The sequence below is a fragment of the Perognathus longimembris genome, chromosome 17 (assembly GCF_023159225.1).
Source record: "Perognathus longimembris pacificus isolate PPM17 chromosome 17, ASM2315922v1, whole genome shotgun sequence".
Taxonomy (NCBI): domain Eukaryota; kingdom Metazoa; phylum Chordata; class Mammalia; order Rodentia; family Heteromyidae; genus Perognathus; species Perognathus longimembris.
Window position 1 is genome coordinate 15,177,853 of NC_063177.1, and position 24,869 is coordinate 15,202,721.

The 24,869-nt window shown below is 54.8% G+C and overlaps 1 protein-coding gene across 1 annotated transcript in view; it reads left to right on the forward strand.

The window, feature by feature from the left end:
* Nucleotides 1–1,882: 1,882 nt before the first annotated feature.
* Nucleotides 1,883–24,869, forward strand: part of Kcnj12 (potassium inwardly rectifying channel subfamily J member 12) — a 35,501-nt gene continuing 12,514 nt past the window's right edge. Inside the window, exon 1 of the mRNA XM_048365772.1 lies at nt 1,883–2,044. The gene's annotated coding sequence lies outside the window, so the exon portion shown is untranslated. The remainder of the gene's footprint in view (nt 2,045–24,869) is intronic.

Below are 24,869 nucleotides of genomic sequence, written 5' to 3' on the forward strand. Positions count from 1 at the left end.
TTCTTTACCTGTAAAATGGGACAATGAGTGTATGTGCCCAGAATCATAGAGACAGTGAGATAGCTCTAGTCAGGCTTTTAGCACAGAGATGACTATGTACTGACCACCTAGTCAGTGCCAGGTGTTTCACCACGCCCATATCTACACTAAGCACTTTAGGCATACATGTCTCATCCCATTTAAACCTCAGGCTGTCTCCACGAGGCAGGGATCCTCCTCATCTCCATTTGAGCACTGGAAAATGCAGGTACTGAGTGCTGAAGGAACTTGCTTCTATGGTTGCTCAACAGAAGAGGTAGGACTCAAACCCAGCACAGCCTGAGGGGAGGGAGTGCTTCGGGGACTCCAGAGTGGGGGGGGGAGGGGGAGTAAGAAGCCTGTCTACCTGTGTTGAGGGTGGTGGGGATTTCAGAACTCCATCTTAGCTGCCAGTGACCTGGGCATTTGAGTAGCCAGAAACTCATCCTCCTTGGCTAGAATCTTGCAGCCATTCTCTCTGCCCTGCAGACACATAATTATATTTCACATTACAGGGGAAGCTGGAAGTTGGCGGTGGTGTGGGGGGAGTTGGCTGGGGAGTCCTTTGAGGCTCATGTTCCAGGCATACATCAGCCTCTTTAGCCCAATTCTGTGGCTCTAGGGCTGAGCCCTGGGTCAGGCTGGTGATAAAATGGGGTTTCCCTGGGCCCAGCCTAGCTGATCTATCTGCTATGATGAAAGGCCCAGGCCTGCAGGAGGCAAAGATGTGAGACTCAGACAATAGGCCCCAGGAAGCTGGGAGGGCAGGGCACCTGGGGACAGGCTGGAGAAGAAGCCTCCTTCAGCTTCTTAGGGGTGGGCAAGAGAAGAGAGTCACATGGGAGTCAAGTCAGCAGAGAGAGGCCGGGGAGGAGCACAGAGGCGAAAGCAGGGGATGGAGTAGCCAAACAGATCTCCAGATGGGGAAGAGAGATAATGCTATTAAAGGGGTGGGGTGCTGCGTGCATCTGAGTATGTGTGTTTCGTGTGCAAGGGGAACAGGTCCTGTGGGAATGCACTAGCTTAGATGTGAGCGTGTGTGCACACGTGCAGCTAGATACCGCCCTGTCTGTGCAAGTACGACTGCATATGCACCTGTGCACCTGTGCCCATCATGCATGTCAGGTCATGTATTTTGCACGTGTGGATGCGACGTCCTGAGCTTGTGTTTCCTGCTGTGCGCACGCCTGTCCAAGATTCTCCTTTGCCTGTGCATGATCGTCTGAGTGTATGCTCGCCATGCACCTGTGTGTGCGCGCGTGTCCCTGGGAGGATGTGTCTGTGTGTGTGTGCGTGTGTGCGCGCGTGTGTGCGCGCGCGCGTCCCAGTGCGCAAGTGGCTGGCGGTGTGTGAGTGTGGGCGGAGGGGTGGGGGCCGCCCAGGGCTTGGAGGGGGCGCCGGGCCGGGCCAGGGCTGTGGTGGGCGGGGGCAGCGGCGGCGCGGCGCGGGGCGGGCGTGCTCTCGGTGGAGAGTTAGAGGAGTTGCCAAGCTGGGCAACGGTAGCAGCGGGGCGCCGAGCTGGGTGAGCGCCGAGCTTCTGTCTCCCGCCGCCTCCTCGCCCTCCATTCCTTGCTCCCCCGGTCTTTCCCCGGCCACGCCGCCGCGATTGCTGCCACCGCCTCCCTGGGAACGATAGCTGGGGGAGGGGGCCTGGCGCGGCCGAAGCCCGTGGGGAGGTGCCGGGCACCCGGGGTGTAAGGGAGCGCGCCGGGCCCTGCCCGAGATCAGATAACAGCGGCGGGGGAGGGGGTGGGCCCGCCGCGCTCACAGCGGGGCTGAGCGACGGACGCCTGCCGCGCCAGCTCCAGCGAGCGCCCTGCGCCCGGGGGCGCCGTCCAGGCGCGCGCCCCCAATCCGTGGCGACCCGCGCCCCATACGGACGCACCCCTGCACATGGAGCGCCCCCGGGGGCTGCCCTGAGGCGGCGGCGGCGGCAATGCAGCCAGCGCCGCGGCAGCCGGGGCCAGGAACGGCCGCCTGGAGCTCGGAGGACGCGGAACGCGCCGCGCCCCGGCCACTGACCAAGGTAAGTGCGCGATCGCCGGCGCACGGCCCACCGGAGACCCGGCCCCAGTTCCCCGCAGGCCGCCGCCCGGCCGGGACTGAGCACCAGGGGGGCGCAGAAGCAGGGAAGGTAGGGCGGGAGGGGCTTGCCTTTCTTCGCCTTCCCTTTCGAATTCTTTTCCTCTCTTGGTAATCCATCCGAGGAAATGCTGACTGCGAGCTTTTCTTCCCCAGCCATGTTTCGGGCTCCTGACACCAGGGAACTTTGCTCTCGGCTAACCTTCGTCCCGGGGGGCGCTCCGGGAAACTTTGAGGAACCCTCTGCGCCCCTCCGGCCGCTTTGCATGAAGGGGTGGCTTGGAAGAGAGCGGGCGTAGCCACTTTCGCGTGCTGCAGCGATCCTAGGCATGACCTTCCCCCTAGACCCGGCGATTCACGTGTGGGGGAGTCCGAAGGGGTCTTGCTGGCTTTCCCAACCGGCTCCAGAACGCCCCGGGCCGGAAACCTGCGGATCCTTACAGTCGGTTCTCTTTCCCATCTCCTGTGCTCTAATGGAGTAGAAATATTCTGAAAATGGTTCTCCACCAGCCAGCCCACAAGTCCAGCGGCTGCTTTTTAAAAAGTCGGCCTTGAGAAGCTCTCAGGGGTTCAGGGCTGGGGAACCCCTCCAGCGCGCATGTGGGGGGGGGCCCCGGAATGTCCTAAGGGGGGGATGGGCGAGAGTCAGGGGCCCAGGGGAAGAGGCAGCTGAGTGAGGAGGACCTAGGGAGCAAGGCCCAGGCGAGGTGGTGTCGGTGCCTTGGTTTTTGTGCATTTGTCATGTGAACTCCGTACAACCTGTGTTGGCAATGGGGCTCGCCGGAAACTGTTCTTTTGGTAGCTGCCTTGGGGGTTGAGAGGTTCTGGCTGCATCGGATCCCTTGGACTCTTTGGGTTTGGGTCCCCATCTTCCACGTTTTCCTGGGGGTGTATCCATCCGAGAGTGTGGTGCTGCCTGTGGCCAAGGCTAGTCTCCTCTTCACTCTTATGTGCCCAGGCCCAAATCCTACAATAAAGCGCTGGGGAACTCCTGTCCCCCACAGCCGTATCCCCAGGGTTCGCAGGCTCCGTCTCCCCTGAGCGCCGCCGAGGCGCCCACTCGCCGCTGAAATCGGCAGCCGCCTCTTCGAAGGTGCGAACCCAGAAGGCGTTAGTTAGCCTTCGGCCTATCCCTCGCCCCGCCCCCCGCCCCTCCCGAGGTGCCAGGAAGGCCGGCCTAGGCCGCCACCCCACCTGAGGGGACTCCAGTCTCACCTCGCATTAGGCTGCACGTTGGCAGCCCCTCCTCATAGAGCTCCGCCCTGGACTGCTGCCATGTGTCAGGGGATGATCGGAGAGGGGTGACAGCCAATCACCAGAAGCTTGGGGTCTTTTTGAAGAGTCCTCCTTCTTCCTCCCTCCTCTTTTTCTTTCTCCCTTTTCTCCTCCTCCTCTTCCTCCTCCTCAAGTACAAAGTGTTCTAAGAAGAGAGACCCCACCTTTTCTGCCATGGATCCCTAAAGAGGCTTCTCAGCAAAGTTTACCTCTAAGTTGTCAGGTAGTCTCTGCATCTAACCAGGGAACCTAAGGTTGTATGATCTGGGAGGGGACCCTGGGAGGTTCATGGCCAGCAAGACCAAGGCCCCTGGGGGGTGCAGACTGTGAAGTGTGATGTGGGCAGGGCTTGGGCACCCTGGGGGACAAGCAGGGTGGCATCTGAATACCGGACAACAGGAAAGGACCCTTCCCACCTCCCCCCCATGGCGAGTGCAGCTGCACACATTCAGTAAGCACTGTGTAAATGCTGGGCTTGGCACAGACCTGGTGGCTATGAGCAGGAAGTTCTCTCCCTGGGAGGGCACTGGAGAAGCCTCTTCCTCACCACCAGAGGGGAGGTACCATCTCATGAGAAAGGGGCCAGGTCCTGGGTTTGTTCCAGCATCTCTGTGCCCTTTCTGTGCCCAGCACTGTGTCAAATCCTCAGGGCCATTGGGTCTGTACCTTGAAGGCATGTGCCTTGTGAGGGGAAATCAGGGAGCTGGGCGGGGAGGAGGGTGTACCCAGAGCAGGTGCTGTGCTGCTGGAACCCACATGGGATGGAATTGAAATGGAAACCTCACCCAGCTTTCTCTGGGCCTAGGGGCCATGCTCACCAGTCTTCCTGCTCTAGGCTGCCATGTCTTGCCTCTGGCCCAGGGGGGACCAGGTAACATTGACTGTCCCTCAGCAGTGAAGTTATAATGACCACTGTGATAACAGTAGTGAGTACAGGTGACAGCAGCACCCCAGGGCTCTGCGGCACTGGGGCCCGTGCAGCCTGAGGGCAGTTTCCTCGGCTCAACCAGGCCTCTGATGCCTTGGGTCATAGTTGGCACCACCAAGCATGGCACCCAGAGCCCTTGGCACAAAGCTAGAGCAGAAATGAATGCGTTGTCACTCCCAGAAACCCCTGTTTCCCTCACCAGGCCCTCTGGCAGGGGGCTACTGGCATACCCTGCCTGGTCACCCTTAGTCCCCTGCTCCCGGCCCAGCCCTGGGCAGCAGCCTCCCTCTGACAGGTGCAGCTGGTGTCCATAGCTGGGCCTTGTCCAGGGCTTTAATGTGAGTGACACATGGGCACACCTACCCTTCTTCCCCTGTGGCCTGCCCCTGGATCCCTGCCATGAGCTGGCACACAGGAGAGGCCGAGAGGGGGCAGCTCATGGGCAGCAGGAGGGGGAGGCTGGCTGGCCACGTGGTAGGTGTGGTGGGCATGGGCTCACCTCAAGGCAGGCTGCTCAGGAGCTGGCAGTGTGACGGCAGCCAGCGCAGGGGACGGCTGCAGATGAAAGCAAGCCGCCTGAAACTGGGCCGAGGGCCTGGAGCCCGCCAGAGGCTTCAGAGGAACTGTGTGGATGTGGAGGGGGCTGGGTGAGGGTGGGTGGGTTTTCCAGAGGAGCTAGGCCTAGGGCAGGAGCAGAGCCCTGGCTGGGCTCTGGCCAAGGACCCAGCACTCTGCTGGCTGATTTAATTTCCTAATGGTCTGCCAGTGCATAGCATTAGCTCCATTGTACAGATGGGGTTGGAGGCCAGGAGGCTGTGGAGGGCTAGAGCCTGTGTGCCTCTGATTCAGAGTCCTGGGCCTGCCCAAGGACAGACTGCACCCTCCTTCCATCCACAGATACCCTGCCTACGGGCATTTGTGTGCCAGGCTGGCTTTCATCCCCGCCCCCAGATCCTACACAGGTCTGGAACCTGCCTGCCACCCCTGCTCCCAGGGATCTGCATATATCATCTCCAGCCCAGGCCTGGTGTGGAGAAAGTGGTCAGTAAATGCCCCAGGAGGCTAGGTGGCCAGCTTTTCCATGAGGCACAAGCTGGCTGAGTGAGAGTTGCTCGGTAGAGACCCCAGCACCCTACTTATGCAGTGTCCAGCATACAGCATCGCAGGACAGGTGGCTGAGCAGGGAAATAAGTAGTTCTGGCCTGTGTGTGGGGGGATGTAGAGGCAGACATAGGCCAGACTCCAGCCTCAGTTTCTCATTTGTGAAGTGGGATTGAAGCCCAGACAGGGAGACTCTGGGACACCCAGATTGGGGGTGTAGGAATGGGAGCCTTGGCCAATACCTCTGGATGTGGGGGTGGGTTTCAGAAGAAATGGAGGTGGGCAAAGGGGTCTGTGAAGGAGGCAGGCGAACATTTGATGTCCCAGCCCTGCCCCCCCTTGGCTGTGGCCAGAGGACAGAGAATAGTTTGCCAATGAAGCCATCTCAGGGGTTGGTCTCTTGCTATATGCCCTCTGTGCTGCCCCAGCCTCTACCCACCCACTCACTCTGAGGCCCCATACCTCCCACTGTGGGTGGCAGAGGTGGTGGGAGGTGGTGGGGGCCTTGGAGACCCTGTCCTGTCCCCCTCATTAGCCTTCACCTCTACAGTGCTGGACACAGTTTGCATGGCCAATAGGCATAGAAGCCTTGTGCTGGGTTGCTCCAGGGAGCAGTGCTGCCCTGGCTGGGCTTTGATTCTGTTCCTGATGTCAACAGGTGCAGCCTCCCAGATCCTGCCTGGGTTTCCCAGTATCCCTCTGGCCTTGAGAAGCTGAAGCCCCCTGGCTTCCCTTTCCTTGGCTCTAAAGAACTCAGGATTAGAGAGGGCCAGGGGACAAAGAGAAAGTCATTGAGTAGAGATACCCACAAGGGCCATTATTGCTTGAGCTCCTACTGTGTAGTAGGCCTGCTGTGGGTATCAGCCCCCCCCCCGCCCCCTGCATAGTTTCCAGGGTGGCCTTACTCCTCTCTTTTCTCCTCTGAGCACCTCTCCTGTCCTCCTTGCTGTGAGACTACTCCTACCTTAAGGCCTTGAAACATGCCACTCCCTCTGCCTGGACTCACCTTTCCCAGATCTCTGTATGGTCCCTTCCTCATCACCTTCAGGTGTTGCCCAAATGCTACCTCTGCAATCTTCCTTACTCTGCTGCATGAAATGGTGACCTCTCTCCGCATTCCTTCCCTTCAGCTCTATTCTTCTCTCTCTGTGGACTTCCATACCATCTGTTTTGATGCATTTCATTTGTTTGTGCAGGAGTTTGGCTTGTTGTGCCACAGCTGTGTCCCCAGGGCTCACAGCAGTGAGCAGTGGCCTGTGTAGTAGGTGCTCAGTGCACACTTGGGGGATGAATAGGAAGTTCAGCTGTATGTGACACCTGACATGGCACATGCTCAGAAGCAGTGGTAGCTAGAACCACTGTCAATTTGGCTGGTGATAATACTGAACCTCAGAAGGATGCCAGATCTGTCCCGGAATTGTGGAGTTTTTTGGGGGCAGAACTAGGATTCAGACCTTTGTCTCTGAGCCTTTGGCCTGCTATCCATGTGGCCAAGGAGGGAGAAGGTGTGTGTGTGTGTGTGTGTGTGTGTGTGTGTGTGTGTGTGTGTGTGTGTTTAATTGGAGATAAGAGTCTCAAGGACTTTTCTGCCCACTCTTGCCTTTTCAAACTATGATCCTCAGATCTTAGCCACCCGAGCAGCTAGGATTACAGATGTGAGCACTGGTGCCCAGCTAGGAGTTTGGATTTATATCAGGCACCTACTGTGGACGGAACTCTTTTTTTTTTTTTTTTTCAATCGGTTTTGGGGCTTGAACTTACAGCCTAGGTACTGTCCCGAGTTTTATTGTTCAAGGCTAGCCCTTTAGCGCTTTGAGCCACAGTGCCACTTCTGGTTTTCTGGGGGTTAATTGGAGATGAGAGTCTCATGAATTTTGCTGCCCAGGCTGGCTTTGAACCACGATCCTCAGATCTCAGCCTCCTGAGTAGCTAGGATTACAGGCATGAGCCACTGGCGCCTGGCTTGGGTTGAACTTTTTCTCTCTATGCCTTACCTACTGTCTGAGGCCCAGGTATTTGGTCTCTCAGCTGCCTGAAGGTCTCTTGGAATTAGCAAGTCTTGTTGCCTTTCTTCCTTCTAGGGAAGACATGGAGGTCCTGCCTTAGGACGTGGGACTGGACAAGGGTCCCCATTTCCTGCTCAGCGAAGCAGGAATGGCTGTTTGGCCTTTGGGTCAGTATACTTTCCAGACAACATGACACCAGCTTTTATACATTAAAAAAAATTCCAAAATGTGCAATGATCAACTTTAGCAGCTTTCTAGTGGTGAGGGGCCCGTGTGTGACTATGACGGCCCTGTCCTTGTCCCTTCTCTCCTGGATGCCTCTGAGAAGACAGGGCTTGGAGTACCTTTGGTGCTCAGCCCAGATCAGCCCAGCTCAGCCCAGCTCAGCCCAGCTGCTACAGATGCAGGACACTGGCTCCTGGGGTTCCTGGGGATGGAGGAGGGATCTGGTCATTCACCAGGAACCTGAGCCTTTGGCAATGCTCCTTGCCTCATCCTCAGAGGTATCTAGGGGTGTGTGTGTCATGTGACATTGTGGGAGTGGGTGCCCCAAAGCCAGAGAGGGCCAGCAGCAGCCCAAGGTCACACAGCTCTCTAAAGGGAAGGTGGGGAACCCTAGCCCTCTGCAGATTCCTAGCAGCTGTTGGGAGGCTTAACAGGAGGCTGGGGGGGGGGGGGGTCATGTGGAGGTTGGGAGGTGCTGGAGAGAACAGGGCAAGAGAGGTCAAGGGGGAGGGCTGCAGGCCAGGCTGGAGGCATGCCCTCACCCCTGCCCACCTCCCCCTCCTTCCAGCTGCAGCACAGGCCCCCTGAGCTGGCGGCTCCAGCCCTGCAATTCTCCAGCACTTAAAGCAAAAATAAATCGCAGCCAGCAGCTGGCGTTCTGGGTGGCAGCAGCCGCGCCGCCCCCCTGCCCCGACCTCTGCCTCTGGGCTCCTGGTTCCAGGCCAAGGCCAGCCTTCCACTCAAGCCTGTGGCGGCTGTGCAGGACCTCAGAGGCTTGGCCCAGCCCAGCCAAAGGTGGGGACCTGGTGAGGTCATGTGGAGGGCACAGGCATGGGAGGGGGCACTTGGGGGCTCTAGGGCATCCCTGGGGCACATGAGGTGCTGGCAAGTGGAACTCCCTAGAGATCTAGGCCTCAGCTAGACCGGAACAGTGCCAAGCTGAGGGGCCACATACGACCCCTAGACCCCCTTACACGCTACCATTGGGCCCACTCCAGGGCATCTATTTTCTTTCTATCCCTCCCTTCCTTCCCTTCCTGAGAACCCTAGAGGTCTCAACTGTCAAGTGCTCGTGACGCAGGCCCTGAGGATGTCAAATTTTAGCATCATTCATGTTTTCAACAAATAGCTGGTAGGGCACGCGCATGTGTTTTGCCCCTTGCACTACCCACCTCCCCCCACCTCTGGCCCTCTGGGGCCGGCATCTCAGCAGGTGGGATGGATAAAATAGACAAATAAACAAGCACAGGAGGGGACTGGACACATCATAGTCCTTTGTTAATTATTACAATCTTTAATTACAATGATGTTGCATACTCGTGACACGATTATGGTTGTGAGGTGGAAAACAAATCTCTCCTGCTCAAGCCCTGTCTCTCTCCCTCCTGTCAAAGGCTGTGTGATCTTGAAATGACCATAGAGAACTTTCTGGATTTTCTTAGTTTCTGTGTGAATGTAGGTATGAAAAGATGCTAATAGTTGTTGCCTGCCTGCCTACCTTCCGCCTTTCCTCCATCCCTCTCTTCCTTTCCTCCATCCCTCCCTTCCTTTCTTCCTTCCTTTCCCTGTTTCCTTCCTTCCCTCCTTCTCTCCTCCCTCCTTCCTCCCCTTTCTTTCTTCCCTTTCTTCCCTTTGCCTTTCGATCTATGCCATGTGTTCCCTGAACCTGGTATATGGTGCCCTATTGCCTCCTGGAGCCAGGGTTCTCATCCTGTCTCTTTTGGTTGAGAACTGAATCACTGAGTCTCTGGGTCATAGAAGCCTAGTTGTGGAGTCTTTGAACGCACAGAACCACTGAAGTTCACGCGTCATGGGTCCTTTGTAAAGTTTTAGCTGCACTGAGATAGAGAATCTGGACTAGCAGAACTGGAGCATCTTAGCACCAGGAGACGTGCTTATTCTTGGTCAGAGTCCTTCCTTCCTTGGATCCCTCTGGGAATTTAATTCATCTAGACCCCTAGCCTCCACCCCCAGGATTTTGGTTTGATAGGTCTGGTCGGGGTGGGGGTGGGGATGCCTGGGGGTCTGTGGTTTCAAACTTAGCCCAGCCACTGTAGGAGATTTGCTCTGCTTCAGTCAGGTCCCTGGGGAGGTCCCATTCCCTCAGGACTAAGGGACTTTGGGATGGACCCAGCTCCAGCTCAGGATAGAGTGAGACCCTCAGGAATGCTGAAGGAGAGGTGCCTACCACTTCTCCTGGGGAGACCCCCTCCTTCCCTGGTGCCCTTCCCCACCCCCCAAGCCCCAGGGGCAGGATCACTGGCTCCTTCCAGGTCAGGGGCATACCTCTGCTCCTAAGTGGAGCAGCCATCTCACCTGCTTGCTCTGCCTCTTGGTGCCCATCCCCTGCTCCCTCCCACTCCCGCCATTCCTGAAACATGGTGTGGGTTGAATCAGGCTCCTGTGTAGTTGATCCCCTCATTCTGGAAGAGGTGATCATGACCATTGGTGCTCTTGCTCTCCAAGCCTTGGATTCCTTGTTTGTGACACGGGCATTAGATCTTCTCTATTAGGGCATCCAGCCCTCTGGACCTCTGCGCTTTGGCTGTGTGGTCAGGGCAGGGCAGGGCCAGCAGGGCAGCCTTTTCTCCTCTCATCCCTCCTCTGCTATGTAGCCGGAGGCTTGGCCATGCCAACATCTTGCCTGCTGAGCCTCAAGCTGTCAGCGACACCTGCCCAGTCAGAGCAGCCAGATCTCTCCCTGGGCCCCGAGAAACTTGAGGAGCTTGAGAGTGTCCTGAGGAGCAACCCCGCTCAAGGGGCTATGTGAAAGAACATACCCCACCAACCTGTTCCTTTCCTGTGCTGGATGTGGGATAGCCTGGGCCTGGCTACCCTTCATTCACTCAGGGGTCTTGGCCTTGGTCTTGCAGCACCAGGTTCCTGGTGGCTAGGTTCTGACCTGTCCTGACTCAGCTGCCTCCTGGTGGCCTCAGACTCAGCAGAGCCCCATGGAGATCAGGAGGTCAGGGGAGCGGGGGTAAATGGGAACAGCAGGTAGCCGGGTTGAAGGAATTCATGTACCTGATGTCATGTCTCAGGTGTGGAGGGAGCTGGGGGCAGGAGTCTGGAGGGACAGTTGGCTGGGTCCAGGAAGGGAAGCAGAAGCAGGGACAATAGGAGGGACAACAAAGATCTCCAGATCCTGGGTCAGTTTCCCAAGACTGCTGCCACAAAGGACCACACATGGGGTGATTAAATCAATACAGGTTCAGTTTCTTTTAATCCGACAGGCTGGGACCAGAGGTGTTTTGGATTTCAAATTTGGTTTTAGATACTGGAATCTTTGCATATACATAGTAAGGTATCTTGGGATGGGACCCAAGTCGAAATAAACATGAAACTCTTTAAGTTTGATCTGTACTTCCTACACAGAGCCTGAAACAAAGCTGTGTATGGTATGGGATCTGCTACTTGCGGTGTTGTGTCAGCACTTAAAATGTTTTTGGGGACCCGTGGCTCACACTTTTAAGTAAGCTACTCAGGAGACTGGGATCTGGAGATCACAGTTTGAAGCCAGCCCAGTCAGGAAAGTCAGTGAGACTTATCTATTTAAGTACCAACTCCCCCTTCCCCCCCCCCCCCCGCCCAAATGCCCAAAGTGGAGCTGTGGCTCAAGTGGTAGAGTGCTAGCCTCGAACACCAGAGCCCAGGGCCTGAGTTCAAACATGAAGACTGGCACACACACAAAAAAGTTTTGGACTTTGGAGCATTTCTGATTTTATGTTTGAGGATTAGGGATGCTTTAACCTGTTCAGATTGATTGTTCCCCAGTTATAGGGGATATGTCTGGGATCAAGGTGTGGAGAGTTGGTCCCTGCTAGAGGCCCTGAGGGAGAACTGGTACATTTCTTTCCTGGCTTCTGGGGAGTTGCTGGCCATTGTTGGTTTTAGATTCATTGCTCCAATTTCTGCCTCTGTGTCATGTGACCGCCTTGTGTCTGTCCTTTTTTTTCCTGCCAGTCCTGGGGCTTGAATTCTGGGCCTGGGTCCTGTTCCTGAACTTTTTTTGGTCAAGGCTAGTGCTCTACCACTTGAGCCACATTGTCACTTCTGGGTTTCTTGCGTAGTTTATTAGGGATAAAAGTCTCATGGACTTTCTTGCCTGGGTGGGCTTCAAAGTGTGATCCTCAGCTTGCAGCCTCCTGAGTAGCTTGCTAGGATTATAGGCGTAAGCCACCAGTGTCTGGCTTGTCCCTCTCTTATAAGGAAACTTGTCATTGGATTGCTATTTAAGACCCACATTCTTCTGGGATGATCTCATCTCTAAATTCCTTCCTTTCCTTTCTTTTCCTTTCCCCTTCCTTCCTTCCTTCCTTCCTTCCTTCCTTCCTTCCTTCCTTCCTTCCTTCCTTCCTTCCTTCCTCCCTCCCTCCCTCCCTCCCTCCCTCCCTTCCTTCTTCTGTGGCTTGAACTCAGGGCCTGGGCACTATCCTAGAGCTTTTGTGCTTAAGGCTTGTGCTTTACCACTTGGGCCACTTCTGGTTCCACTTCTGGCTTTTTGGAGGTTAATAGGAGATAGAGTCTCACAGACTTTTTTTTTGCCCTGGCTGGGTTTGAATCTGAATCCTCAGATCTCAGCCTTCTGAATAGCTAGGATTTTAGTAGATCCCTATTTCTTTTTGCAAAGACCCTATACTCAAGCAAAGTCTCAGCCAAAGTGTCCCAGTGACATTTCTTTCTTTTGGAGTGGGTGAAAAGAAGGCTCATTCAATCCACTGCACATGGTCTCTTTGGAACCCTGCCATGCCATGGGTTCTATCTCCAGCACTGGCAAAAGATAACCTTAAAGGAAAAGGCAACCTGTTTTGGAGACACATAGCACTGGGGTCTCGATTTTTGCTCTCTGCTATTTACCATCTGTGTGTCCTTGGGCAGACGACCCAGCCGCTCCGCATCTCTATTTCCTAGTCTGAGGCTTGGAGATGTAATGGTCCTTTCCCCGTGGGGCTGTTTTGAGCAATCAGAGTTCACACGCAGCCCTGGGACATGGGAGAGTGTGGAGATGACACCTTTTATGATTACAGCAATCAGCAAAATGGTTTTGAAATCTGACTGGTGTTTCCTGCAAAAGGTTGACTCTCTGTTTAGTTAACCTGCTTATTCAGTCACGCTCACTCTGAAATCTCTAGACACAATGCTGTGTGTGAGGCTGGATTCTTAGGTTCTTGTGCCTGGGCTGTGCAAACAGAACGTTCTGGAAATGGCCTTGGCAGGTTGGAGGGGCTGGGCCTTAGTGACTTTGTGACCTGGGCTGTGCTGGTTTGCATTCACCTCTATGGAGCTTGTGTGCGCCTTAGCCTCCACCCTTGGACTCCTACATAGCTCATCACCCTGTTTGTGCTGTTTGGGCCTCCAGTCCTAATAGTGAGGATGCTCCTGGCTGACCACAGGGGCAGAGAGTGTCTGTCCCTTTCACAGATCCCCAAATCTAGGCACAGTGAAGATACTTGGTAACCAGCCATCTCCAGGGCCGGGACTACGGTGCCTGGATTTCCTCTAAAATCTGTCCATCGTGGAAGGAAAAGCTGGGTTTCCTTCCTGTCAGTCCCCCTGCTCTGAACTCCTCCCCAGGCCATCAGCCAGGTATTAGTGATGCTTGGGCCTGACACCCAGTGTTCTCAGCCACTCCCTGGGCTCCAGGCCATTGTCAGGATGTCTTGAGTTCCAGCTGGACCTGATGGAGAATTCATCAGGCCATGGTGTCACTGGGTGCCTGCGTTCCTCAGGAAGTGGCATGATGTCTCCCTGAGACTTGGCACCAACTGTTTACCAGGGCCCACTGGTACCAGGATTTCCCGAACATTATCTCATTTAATTCTCGAAGAGAGCAGCAAGGCTTGAGAGGGGAGGCTGCTGTGGAGGCAGATGGCCAATCCAGATGTTCACTCAGATCTAAGGCAAAGCCTCCAGTTCCTGATCCGTGCTGCAGGCTGCTGGGCCCTCCTGAGTGCAGGATGCCCATCCCATGTGATAGCTTGTTCTGGTAACACCTTTGGGTTTAAGTTGGGCTGTTCCCTGCCCCCTTTGCTGTGTGACTTGTCACCTCTCTGAGCCTCATTTTTTCCACACTGAGAAATGAGCTAAAAGTCTCCCCTTTAAACAGTGACCGTGTCAGGCTAGGCCTTAGAACTGGTTTGGAGTTCTAGGTAGAGGGCCCATTTAACAGGTAGAGAAACAGAGGTGGGAAACTGGGGAACCCGCAAAGTGACACCCATTCAAAGTGACCCATCCTGTGACCTCAGCCTCAAAGTAAGGCTGGTCCAGTTGGCCTCATTCTTTCTGAGGACCAGGCTGGAGGACAGACAGACCATTGCTTGTGTCCTGTGGGTGAGAGGCGCCTAGGGGGAAATGGTTGAGTCCCAGGCCCTACATAAGCTCTCATTCAGGGCAGAGCCCTATGGGGAAGCAGCTGTGTCCCCAGACTCCATGGCTGTATAGAAGCCTTTATGAGGGGGACACTTGGGCCATGAGGGTTTCCAGGTGCATAGTTCTGGGTGTTAGCTCTGAGAGGACTGCTGTGGCATCTGTGCCCCAAGGCTGAGTGTTGCTGAGTGTTGAGCCCAAGGAAGCCTTGATAGAGCCCTTCAGAGCCATCCTGGGACCTAGCAGAGGGGTTCTCCCAAAGCCTGTTGGGGTTTGCAGGAAGCGAGGCTCAAAGGACACACAGCCATGTGCACAATTGCAGCCTTTGCTGCTGGGGAGGCTCACCAGCCACACAGACCCTCTCTCCCTCCTTGTATTACATGTTTCCGAACTTGGGGTGCTCATCCTGGGCCCTCCTCTTCCTATCCCATTCCAGAACCTTTACCTCTTTCCTGGGTCCATCTCTTGGTGTTTGTGGCTGTGCTCTAGATCCTGGGACTCAGCCTTCTCCCCCAAGGCCCTAGACACTCCTTGGAAAGTGGGACTGACTCTGAGAAAGTCCAAGCAGATTCTGCCGGCTCCCCCTACAGCTGCCCATCTCCTGGCACAGCCTTCCCTCTCCTGTGGATGGACTGTCATTCCCCTTGTCCACCTACCCAAGGCCAGAGGTATACCCAGGTTCCCTCTCTCCCACTGGTCTCTTCTCTAGACTGGTCAGGAATGACTTCGTCTGGAGGTGACCTTTGAGAGCCCACTGAGGCTGGCACAATTTCTGGTGGCTCCCAGACCCTCTGGGGGACACAAGAGTCTTGCCTTGTGGGGCTTATATGCGAGGAGAGACTGATCAAAGATGTCATGTGAACAGAGGGCTCCGGGAGGGAGTGGAGGACATCTGGGGGCAGAAGGGCACTGCTAGACCAGCAGGGGCAGAGGGGGCAGGGGCAGAGGAAGGCAGAGGCAGAGGGGGCAGGATTGGGTAGGTTGAAATTACACAAGGTGTGGAGGCCACAGAATCATTTCTCTCCCTCCCTCCCTCCCTCCCTCCCTCCCTCCCTCCCTCCCTCCCTCCCTCCCCTCTTCTTTCTTTTTGTGCTGGTCCTGGGGCTTGAACTCAGGGCCTGAGTGCTGTCTCTGAGCTCCTGTGCTCAAGGCTAATGCTCAGCCACTTGAGCCAGAGCTCCATTTCTGGCTTTGTTTTTTGGAGTAGTTTGTTGGAGGTAAGAATCTCATGAATTTTACTGCCTGGGTTAGGTTCATACCTCAGCCTCCTGAGTCACTAGGATTATAGGTGTGAGCCACAGGTGCCTGGCAATTTATTTCTTTCAACAATGATTATTTCTTTCCTACTCCTTGGCCACTAGCTGTGGCTCTGCAGATTGCTGAGAGCTGTCTCCCAAGTTAATTGTTTTGAGATGAAATCTACATACAAAACAAATCATTTCAACTGGATGTGGTAGCTACTCAGGAGGTGGAGGTTGAAAGGATGGAAGTACAAGGCCAGCCTGGGCAAAAAGTTCTCTAAGGCCCCATCTCAACCAAGAAAAAGCTGAGTGCAGGGACATATCCCTGTTATCCCAGCTACTTGGAAACAGAGAATCCCAGTTTCAGCTGGCCTGGATTTTGTAAATATAACTCTCTATTCAAAAAAAAAAAAACAAAAACAGAAGCAGAAATGTCTGGGGGCATGACTCAAGTGGTTGAGTGCCTGTCTAGCAAGTGCAAGGTTCTTGAGTTCAAACTTCAGACATGATGGTTCCCAAGTAGCAATTAGGAGGTGAAAATTGGGGATTGAGGTGTGTGGTTTGAGGTCCGCTTGGGCAAATGAAAAAGCAAGCAAGACTTCACCAGTGGCTGGATGTGGTTGGCATGTGTTCCCAGTCCAAGCTCCAGTGACTGGGAAGCACAGTGGCTGGGTCTGATGGTACGGTTCTGTCATCCTAGTGACACATGAAAGTGCAAATAGGAGGATCACAGTTTGGACCAGTCAGGGCATAAAGTGAGACCTTATCTTAGAACAATAACCACCCTGAAAGAGGCTGGAGGAGTGGCTCAAGTGGAAGAGCACAGATCTCTCAAGATTGAGGTCCTGAGTTCAGAACCCAATATTAACAAAAAAAATCAACAAAAAACCCCAAATTAAAAAGTGTCCCCCGTAAAAAAAGTAAGTAACAAAAACATATCAAAGTGGATAGATAATTCAGGGGAATTAGGTGCACCCTCAGCATTTTTCAGCTTTACCAGTTCTATTTAGTTCCCAAGTGTTCTTCTTGCCCTCCTTTCCCCTGCCCTGCAGCCTCCCAGGGTCTTTCTGTCTCTGTGGATTTGCCTTACCTACATCTAATCTGTGCCTGGCTTCCTTAGCCTGTGATGGTGCGTGGATTGGAGCATCCTTTCTTTGCTTGTCTGGGACACGTTCCATAGTATGCATGGACCACATGGGTTTTGTCCATTCATCAGCTGATGGACATGGGCTCTGTTTCCATCTTTGGCTGTTAGGAGCAAGGCTGTGGTAGCCATTTGTGGGCCTGGATTTTGGTGGAACATCTATTTCCCACTCGCCTGCTGCACCCAGGAGTCAAACTGTACGGGCAGTGCCAACTGGGATTGACTCTGAAACCTGCTCTCTCCACACCTCCAGCCTTCCCTTTCCCTCTCCCGCTGCCCACAGGCCTCCTGCAGGGGTTCCTTTTGCCACCCCAACTTCTCCTCCTTGTCTTCACCCCTGTGATGCCTCTGAGCATGTTCAGGACAGGGTCACATGGTCTGGGGACCTGCAGTTGGCAGGCTGTGGGGGTGCAGCTGCTCTGCTGCTGCGGGTCTAACTGAAGGGTCTGTGCCCGGTGCCAGGATGAGGGCTGGGCGGGTCCAAGGCCTCTTCGTCTCCCACTTCCTAGTTGTGGGCAGAGCTCTCCTCAGCCTCAGGGGCCCCAGGTGGAGCCCGAAATACACTGCTATCTATGTCCACGGATCCCCCTCGCCCAGCATACGTGTGATGCTCACTGTGTGCTCACCTGGGGATCGTGGACATGGGACTGTGTGCACAGGGTGGTGCCCAGTCCATTGGGCAGGACTGCCCAGGGAAGGATGGTGTGGCTGTTGAGATGGGACCCTAGGGCAGGAGCTGGCAGCCCAGGCACCCATAGGGCAGCCGCCCTCTGTCCCCACCCACAGCTGCAGCTGTTCGAGGTGGGGGGAGGGGCATGCAGCCCAGCTAATCCCCACCCTCTAATCAGCCTGTCAACCCTGAGGACCTGCAGGAGCCCCCCCCCCCCCGGGCTGTGCCTAGTGGCTAGATTTGGAGGGGCTCCAAGACACCTGTCTCCCCTCAGCCTGGGGTGGGGTGTTGTTGCTGCTGGGGAATGAGGGACCTCCCCTACCCTCTTCACAACCTAGCCTGCATCACCAGTGCAACCCAGAATATGGAATGGAGATGGGTGATGTAGATGGGGTCAGGCCACCCACATGAGAGGTAGTGTAGATGGATGTGTGTGGTAGAGATGGGGGGAAGGCCTGACAAGTGGGGACAGCTCAAAGGGGTGGTCTTGGTTGTAGGCAGGATGAACTCTGAGCAGTGTAGATACCTATGCCCACGGCCATAGATGAGGAGGGCAGCAAGGGCATTGTCTGTGGGTCCAAACACACAATGAGCCCAGTGACCCATCACTCCCTGTGCTCTGTGATCCGGCCCTCAGTGCCTTCAGCTCTTCTTGTGAAGCCCGCCATGCCTGGGAGGCCTGGGCTGGGGTCTCACGTCCATGAATCCCTTGGTATCCTGGGTCTCCCTCCAAGCCTCACCTGCTGTCTTAACCCCCAGGTTCTCCACCTCCCTTTGCACCCCATCTCCTGGCTAGGGGGAGGAGGGGCTGCAGGTGTCCTGAGTTGTAGCTCTGGCCACTTGCAGATTCCTGGGAGTTGATCCACCGGTTCCCTGGAACTGGCATGGAAGGTGTGGGACTCTTGCAACTCCATTGTGCAGCTGAAGCTGAGAAGCTTGAGGGATTTTCTGAGTCCCCAGTGCTCTCCTGAGCCATGGTTAAAGGACTCAGCCTGCAGAAAGTCCAGCTTCAGGGCCCCCAAACTGTCTCTATGTCTGGCTATGCACTAACGCTGGCTCTGTTTACCCCCTACACAGCCCACTCTGCACACAGTCTATACCCCCCTTTACCATTGTCTAAGCATTTCCCTCTACCCCGGGATGGCCTTGTCTCTTGTTCCTGGGGCCAGGGTGCAGGTCTGCTTCCCTGAGCAGTGGGGCAACCCCTGACCTGTGACCTGAAGCTGGGATCTTCTTCCCAGCCACCAGCTGCTGCGGCTTCCTTAAGCTCAGGGCTGTGACATACCACCCCCTCCCGTGGTCCCTGCTGGTCCCTTCTGTCTCACCCACTGAGCTGGGGTAACAGGCTGTGCTGGAGAAGAGAAGAGGCTAGGGTCCAGGTGAAGGCTGCCTGTATTTGAAAGCCAGCTCTCTGTGCCTCAGTTTCCTCATTTGTAAGTTTAGGCGGGAGAATGGGAAAATCCAGGTTTAGTATGGGAGTCGGGAGTCAGGACTAGTTGCTCAGCTGGAGGCTGGGGTGAGGAGAGTGCTGCTGTGGTCAGGCTGTGGGCATCCTGGGAGGGGCAGACACAGAGGTGGGGGTGCTGGAGCTCTGTAGGCAGAGGGGACGCTTCCCCTCCGCCGACCTCCATGTCTACACAACAATGATGACCACAATCTTATTTCTCTGTGCCAGCAGTGCTCTAAGTTCTTTGTGAATTCTGGTCCTCATAATCAGACCTTGTGGACTCTTGTTGCAGGTGGGAAACTGAGGCCAGAGAGGTGACATGCCCTTCCCTAGGTCTGTCTGAGAAATGGAGCAGCAGAGGTTCTGTGTTGGCCTAGGAGGGGGCCAGGTGTTTGGGTTCAGCCCAGGCTAGGGTGTGGCTAGAGCTCTCACGTGCTGGGCAGGGCCATCTTTGTGGTACAGCCCACTCAGCCCTGCTGTGTGGCACCCGTAGGGCCGGCCCTCCGGGACTCTCCAGCCCTGGCTATCCCTGGGCTTCTCAGCTGAGCCACACCTGGGTGCCAGCCAGGCCAAGCCTGCTGGATGCTCTGCACCCCTGGAGGATGGGCAGAGGTGCCAGTCTCATGGAGTCTGAATGGGGGTGTAGGGCTCAATAAAGGCTGAGCCAAGGGCTACTCCAATCATATTCTTTTGTCTTCAGGAGAAATTCTCAGCAAGCAGGCTGAGGGACCGAGGCTCAGAGAGCGGCAGCTGGGAACCTGAGCTCACACAGCTCACACAGGGAGTCACAGAGCTGACCACTGGAGAGCTTATGGTGCATGCACTCACTTTGCGCTCACAGCAAGCCTGATGGCCATAGCTGCTGCTACTGCTGGACGCAAGCCTTGCGTGGGGAATGAGGAGGAGGTCCAGTTCTCATGGCCCCCTCAGCCCTCAGAGGTCTGTCAGCAGCCACCTCACTGATGAGGACACGGAGGCCCTGGCAGACCTGCCTTCAGGCAGCTCAGTTCCTGCCTGTCAGTTCTTACAAGATATTCTGGGGGTACACAGTGGAACCCAGAATCTCCAAGGCCAGTGTTGATATGCAGGAGCTGTTCTGGCTGGGGTGGGGGGACTCCTTTTCTGCCAATGAGGCTGGTGCTATGATTCCACAGCCCTTCCCATTTGTCACTATTCTGACAACCAAGGTTCAGGGTCACATGGCTGGCCAACCTGAGCTCCCATGTGGCATCAGGGAGGCTGGGCACTGAGATGGGCATCCCCACAGGGGAGGGGACCCCACCTGACAGCAATGGGGATTGATTCCTCTGGACCACTCAGGCAGGTATTTAGAAAGCTCTGGTGAGGGTGAGAGTTCAGAAAGGGGGTCACCTCACTCAGGGCCTGGCTGAGAGCCCCTTGTCAAGGCCATCCTGCTGCTTTCTATTTCTGGTATCTCTGACCCTAGCAAGCCTCTATCTCTCTGAACCTCGGTTTCCTCATCTGTAAAGTGGATCAGAATGGTGCTTACTCCATGCAAATGCTCTGGGTCTAAATCAGAGAGGCCCTGTATGGTGGCATTAGAGGCACAGGCTGCAGAGCCTCCTTCCTGGGTTTGTCACTTACTGGCTGTGTGGCCTTGTGTGTGTTATTTGGCCTCTCTGAAAGTTTCCTCATTCATCACGCGAGGCTAATAGCTGAATCTTCCTGTAGGGCTCCCTCAGGACACAAGGAGGCAATCGAGGTAAAGTCCCCATGACTGTGATCAAAGTTCCAGCTGCAGCTGTCACGCAAGGGCCACCCCAAAACACTGAGGAAGCTCAGCTTCTCCAGCCTGTGCACTTGTCCACTTGCAGCCACCGCCCGAGTGGGGGTTGCAGCTCTCGCTGCCTGCGGGAAGCGGACCGCCGGAGGTTTCATCCCGAGCACTCTTGTCTGATGGAATATAAATAGCATGCAATGTTTTCCAGCATGGATAGGAAAGCGTCTGTGGGTCGGGCCCTGGGTCGGGCCCTCCCTCCTGCCCAGCAAAGGCAACTGAGGCTATGAGCTGGCCGTGGGGACAAGCGGGAGATGGGAGCTCGTGAATAAATCACTGCATGATCTGGCCTAATGCACTGGCCACGGGCAGCATGTGCAATTAGTGCCTTAATTGTCCAGAGAGGGTGACTTCTGGGTGGGCGTGGCCCAACCTGCCTGGCTTTGCAGAGTGCTTGGTGTCTGGGGTGCCCATTTCTGGAGTTGGGTGACTCTGGGAACAGTGTCACCCCACTCCACTGAAGACATTCACCTCTTGCTGACTGTCCTCTGAAGGGACCCAGACTCTGGGGACTACAGCTTGCTTTGCTTGGCCTGGGGTCTGTGTCTGTGAATGGACTCCAGCACCTTTGGCTGGGCCCGGGCTGGGCGGGTTGGAAGGGATCTGGAGCTGTGACTGGAGCTAGGGTGAGGCTCCCCCCCCTCCCGCTTCTTTCTTCATTCAGTCTCTTTGTGTTCAGTGCTTGGGTTTTTTTCTTCTTTTCTTTTTGAACCAAGGCTGTCCCAGACTAGCCAGCTCCTACCCCGTTGCCAAGGTGACCAGACCATCTCTGTCACCCTGTGGTGGGCTGGGTGAGCTACTCCAGTGTGTGCACACACCCTGCATGCATAGCCCAGGACAGTGGTGTGTGCTTGTGTATGCCTGTGGGTATATGCGTTCAAGAACAGACACCTGGAGCCCCCCCCCCCCCCCACCTCCCAAGTGCAGAGCACCGTGCTCTGTGCACAGATCCACTGCTTGGGGAGGCACAGGCCCCTGTCTTCTGCACATTGATGCATGAACAGGTAGATGGCAGGTGTGTGGTGCACAGCGCACACTAAGATACTTGACCTATGTGAGAGGTGAGAGCTGTTGGCCCACTGCGCCTTCAATTGAACAAGGCTCTGCCCAGCACTTCCTGTGGCATTGGAGCTGCCTGTGTGAATGACAGACTGCGGTAACCAACAGGGGCTGGTGTTAGGCCAGACTTCAGCCCCGGCCAGACTTCAGCCCCAGACATTCTGGGGGTCCCTCCAAGGGGTACCTTGGCCCTCAAAGCCTGGAGATGGGTGCCCATGGCGGTGGCTCAGTGGTCAATGTCTACAGGATTGTCTTTACTGTCCCATGTCTCCTATGTGTGCTTTCCCATCATCTGCCTGCTCCCAAGTCCGTGACTCAAGATCTGCTTCTGGGGCAAGGCTTTGAAGAGCAGGCTTTGTGTCCATGCCCCCATATGAAAACCTGCCAGCAAGCAACACTGGTGCTTGGAAAGAGAGAGAGAGAGAGAGAGAGAGAGAGAGAGAGAGAGAGAGAGAGAGAGAGAGAGAGAGAGAGAGAGAGAGAGAGAGAGTCCTACTGTGTGAATATGTATGATGCCTACTGTGTGCTAGACATGGGCACTTAGCATAGAGCCATGCTGCTAATCCTTCTCCGCAGCTGTGCCAGGGGTCAATATGCTTGGGCCCATTTTATAGATATGGTGACCGCTGCAAGGTTCAATCAAATAAGGGAGAAACACGGCATGCTGGAGCAGATGGAGGCTAAGACCACTTGTAGAAAGCATCTACAGCCCCCAGCCCAACCTCTGTTCTGCTGGTGGGTGAGGCTGGGAGGATGGAGGAAGAACCACCCCATTCATAATTCACACCCATGTGCCACCATATTGTCCTCCTCCTTGTCCTTGTAGGGCCAGGTTCAGAGGGGGACAGCAGCTGAGGTCACATGGTGAGGGTTAGGAGCCCAGCAGGGTGCAAACACCAGCTCAGACACTAGCTCAGGCTCTTGGCAGCACCAGTTGGCTGCAAGCCAAGGGCTGGGGGGCCACATAGCACAAGAATGCTGCCTGTAGGAGGTAACCCTGATGCAGGCCTGGGGCTTGGATTTCTATGCCAATGGATTTATTGGGGGTCGGGGAAGCAGGCACGGTGTTGAAGTCAGGTCCCTGCAAAGTAGCTGTACAGCCAGAGTCACCTCTGGGGAGCCACTCACCCTTCTAGAGCTGTGGGCTGCTGCTCATTTTGAAGTGGGCCCATCAGAGTTGGTCCCTACCTAGGATTAAGCCAAGGATTGCAATGCCTGGAAGGCGGATGCTGCGGATACCCTTTTCCTTCCTTCTGGAAAATTCCTCAATTTCCTGTTTTGACCTAGGCTATGAGCCCAGGAAGGACTCCCAAACCATGCCCACTGGGGATTTCAGTTGGGGAACTAAAGGTGTGCAGGACATCCAGCAGCATCTTTGGAATGGGGGTGGGGGGGCAAGGCTAAGGGCTGGCTCTACTCAGGCTTCTGATCTGCCCTCTTGCCCTAACCTCTCCTTACTCTTGATCTAACCCTGTAGCTCATCATCCTGGCCTCAGGGCCTTTGTACTGGCTGGAACTCTGCTTCCTGGCTTTCTTTCCAGTCAACCCCAAATCTCACCTCCCTGGGGGACAGTGTCTCCTGCAGCCCATATCGTCTGTATTTATTCTAGCATGTCCATTTCTTTGTCTATTAAGAGCACCAAAGGTCAGAGCCTTCCTCCCTAATCAGCCCACACCTGCATGGAGCAGGTGCTCACAGAAGACATGTGCAGAATGAATAGTTGAGTGGAGTCAATGGATGGATGGACAAGAGGCCAGGCTGCCGGATGCTTCATGGATGGGTCCTGCTCCCCCCCCCCCCTTTCCTCTTCTCTTCATAGCAGGCTGAGCTGTTGCAGCCCTAGGTGCCAGTGCCATTCACTTTCTCAGAGTGACATTTTTGCATGCATGAGAGAACCCACTTAGGACTACAAAGGAAACCAGAAATGTGGCGCTACTTATCAAAACAGTATCTTCCAATGTGTGATATAGTAATTAGCCGGCTGCTGCCTGAGGAACGCCTCAGCCATTGGGACCTGCAGAGGAGGCTGCTCAAAGCCAGCTGCATTGGAGGTGGGGAGGGGGGTGAGGGGCAGGTGCGGGGACCCAGCCATGCCCCCGTGGTGCCTGGGGGTAGGGAGCCAGCCCTGCTACAAGCCCCCTCCCTCCGTCATTGCAGAGGGAGCTGCGTGGTGGCTGTCTGGCGGGAGGCTGGGGGAGGCTGGGGGACGCGAGGTGCTGTTTTGTACCTCAAGTTTACAGACTGACTTAACAATCCTCTCTGGGTCCCAATGAGGAAGACAGGGTACCTGCTTCTCTGCTCCCCTAGGGGTCTTAGAGGTTATAAGCAAGTGTCCCATAAGTCTTTCCATGGATCATCAGATCTGTCAGAGGACAAAATTATATTAATTTAAAGATCTTTCTTGGCTTTATGTTTTAATTAATTTAATTTTGGCCCTACTGGGTTTATTTTTTTAATTGCTATTTTAAAAAATTATCTTTACATAGTTGGACAAAGGTGATTCAATTTAATATGTCAATTTGAGTAGCATGCATTTTGATCATTGTCACTCCTCTCATCATTCTCTCCCATTTCTCCTAATACTACCCATTCCCTTAAATTTCCTGGCTGTTCCTCCTCCTCCTCCTCCTCCTCCTCCTCCTCCTCCTCCTCCTCCTCCTCCTCCTCCTCCTCCTCCTCCTCCTCCTCCTCTTCCTCTTCCTCTTTTTCTCCTCCTCCTCCTCCTTCTCCTATTTTAGTTTTATTTTTGAGCTGGTTCTAGGTCTTGAGCTCAGGCCCTTGAGCTCTTGCTTTAGCTTTTTCTACTCACAGCTGGCACTCTACTATTTGAATCATGCCTCCACTTTTGGCTTTTTGCTGGTTAATTGGAGATATATCTCTCTTGGATTTGTCTGCCAGGGCTGGCTTTGAACCACAATCCTCAGATCTCAGTCTCCTTGAGTGGCTAGGATTACAGGCATGAGCCATCAGCTCCTGGTGGTACTAGGGTTTTGAACTCAGGATCTCAGAATGCTTGCTAGGCAGGTGCTCTACCACCTTCTTGCTTTTATTTTTGATTCTAGAATCAGGCAACACTTTGTTCTCTAACATAGAGTAAGTGTTCTGATGAGCTGGGAAAAGGAGATTGGTTTTATAAACGGGAAACGGCTAGAGAAAGCAGAAGGAAACAGAAAGAGCTTGGTTCTTTCAAAGTGATTTCCCAGTGAGGGAGGACAGGGAGACAGAACATAAAAAAATAACTGCTTAGTTAGCATTGAGTTACCCAGGTAACCTTTTTTTGGTGGAAAGAGGGAGACAGAACCTTTATTATCATGCTGGTTGAAACTGATTTCCCTTTTGAGAAATGTGTCTTCATTTCTCATTTCCTCTGTTTTCTTGGAAGTTAGATAAACAGCTCAGTCTCATTTGGTGGCATAGAACTTTAGCAGAATCAACTTCATTTTGCTTTTTGGCATGGGCAACCGTCCGAAGACCCAGAGGTCCACAGATGTGTCTTGTGGCCTGTGCT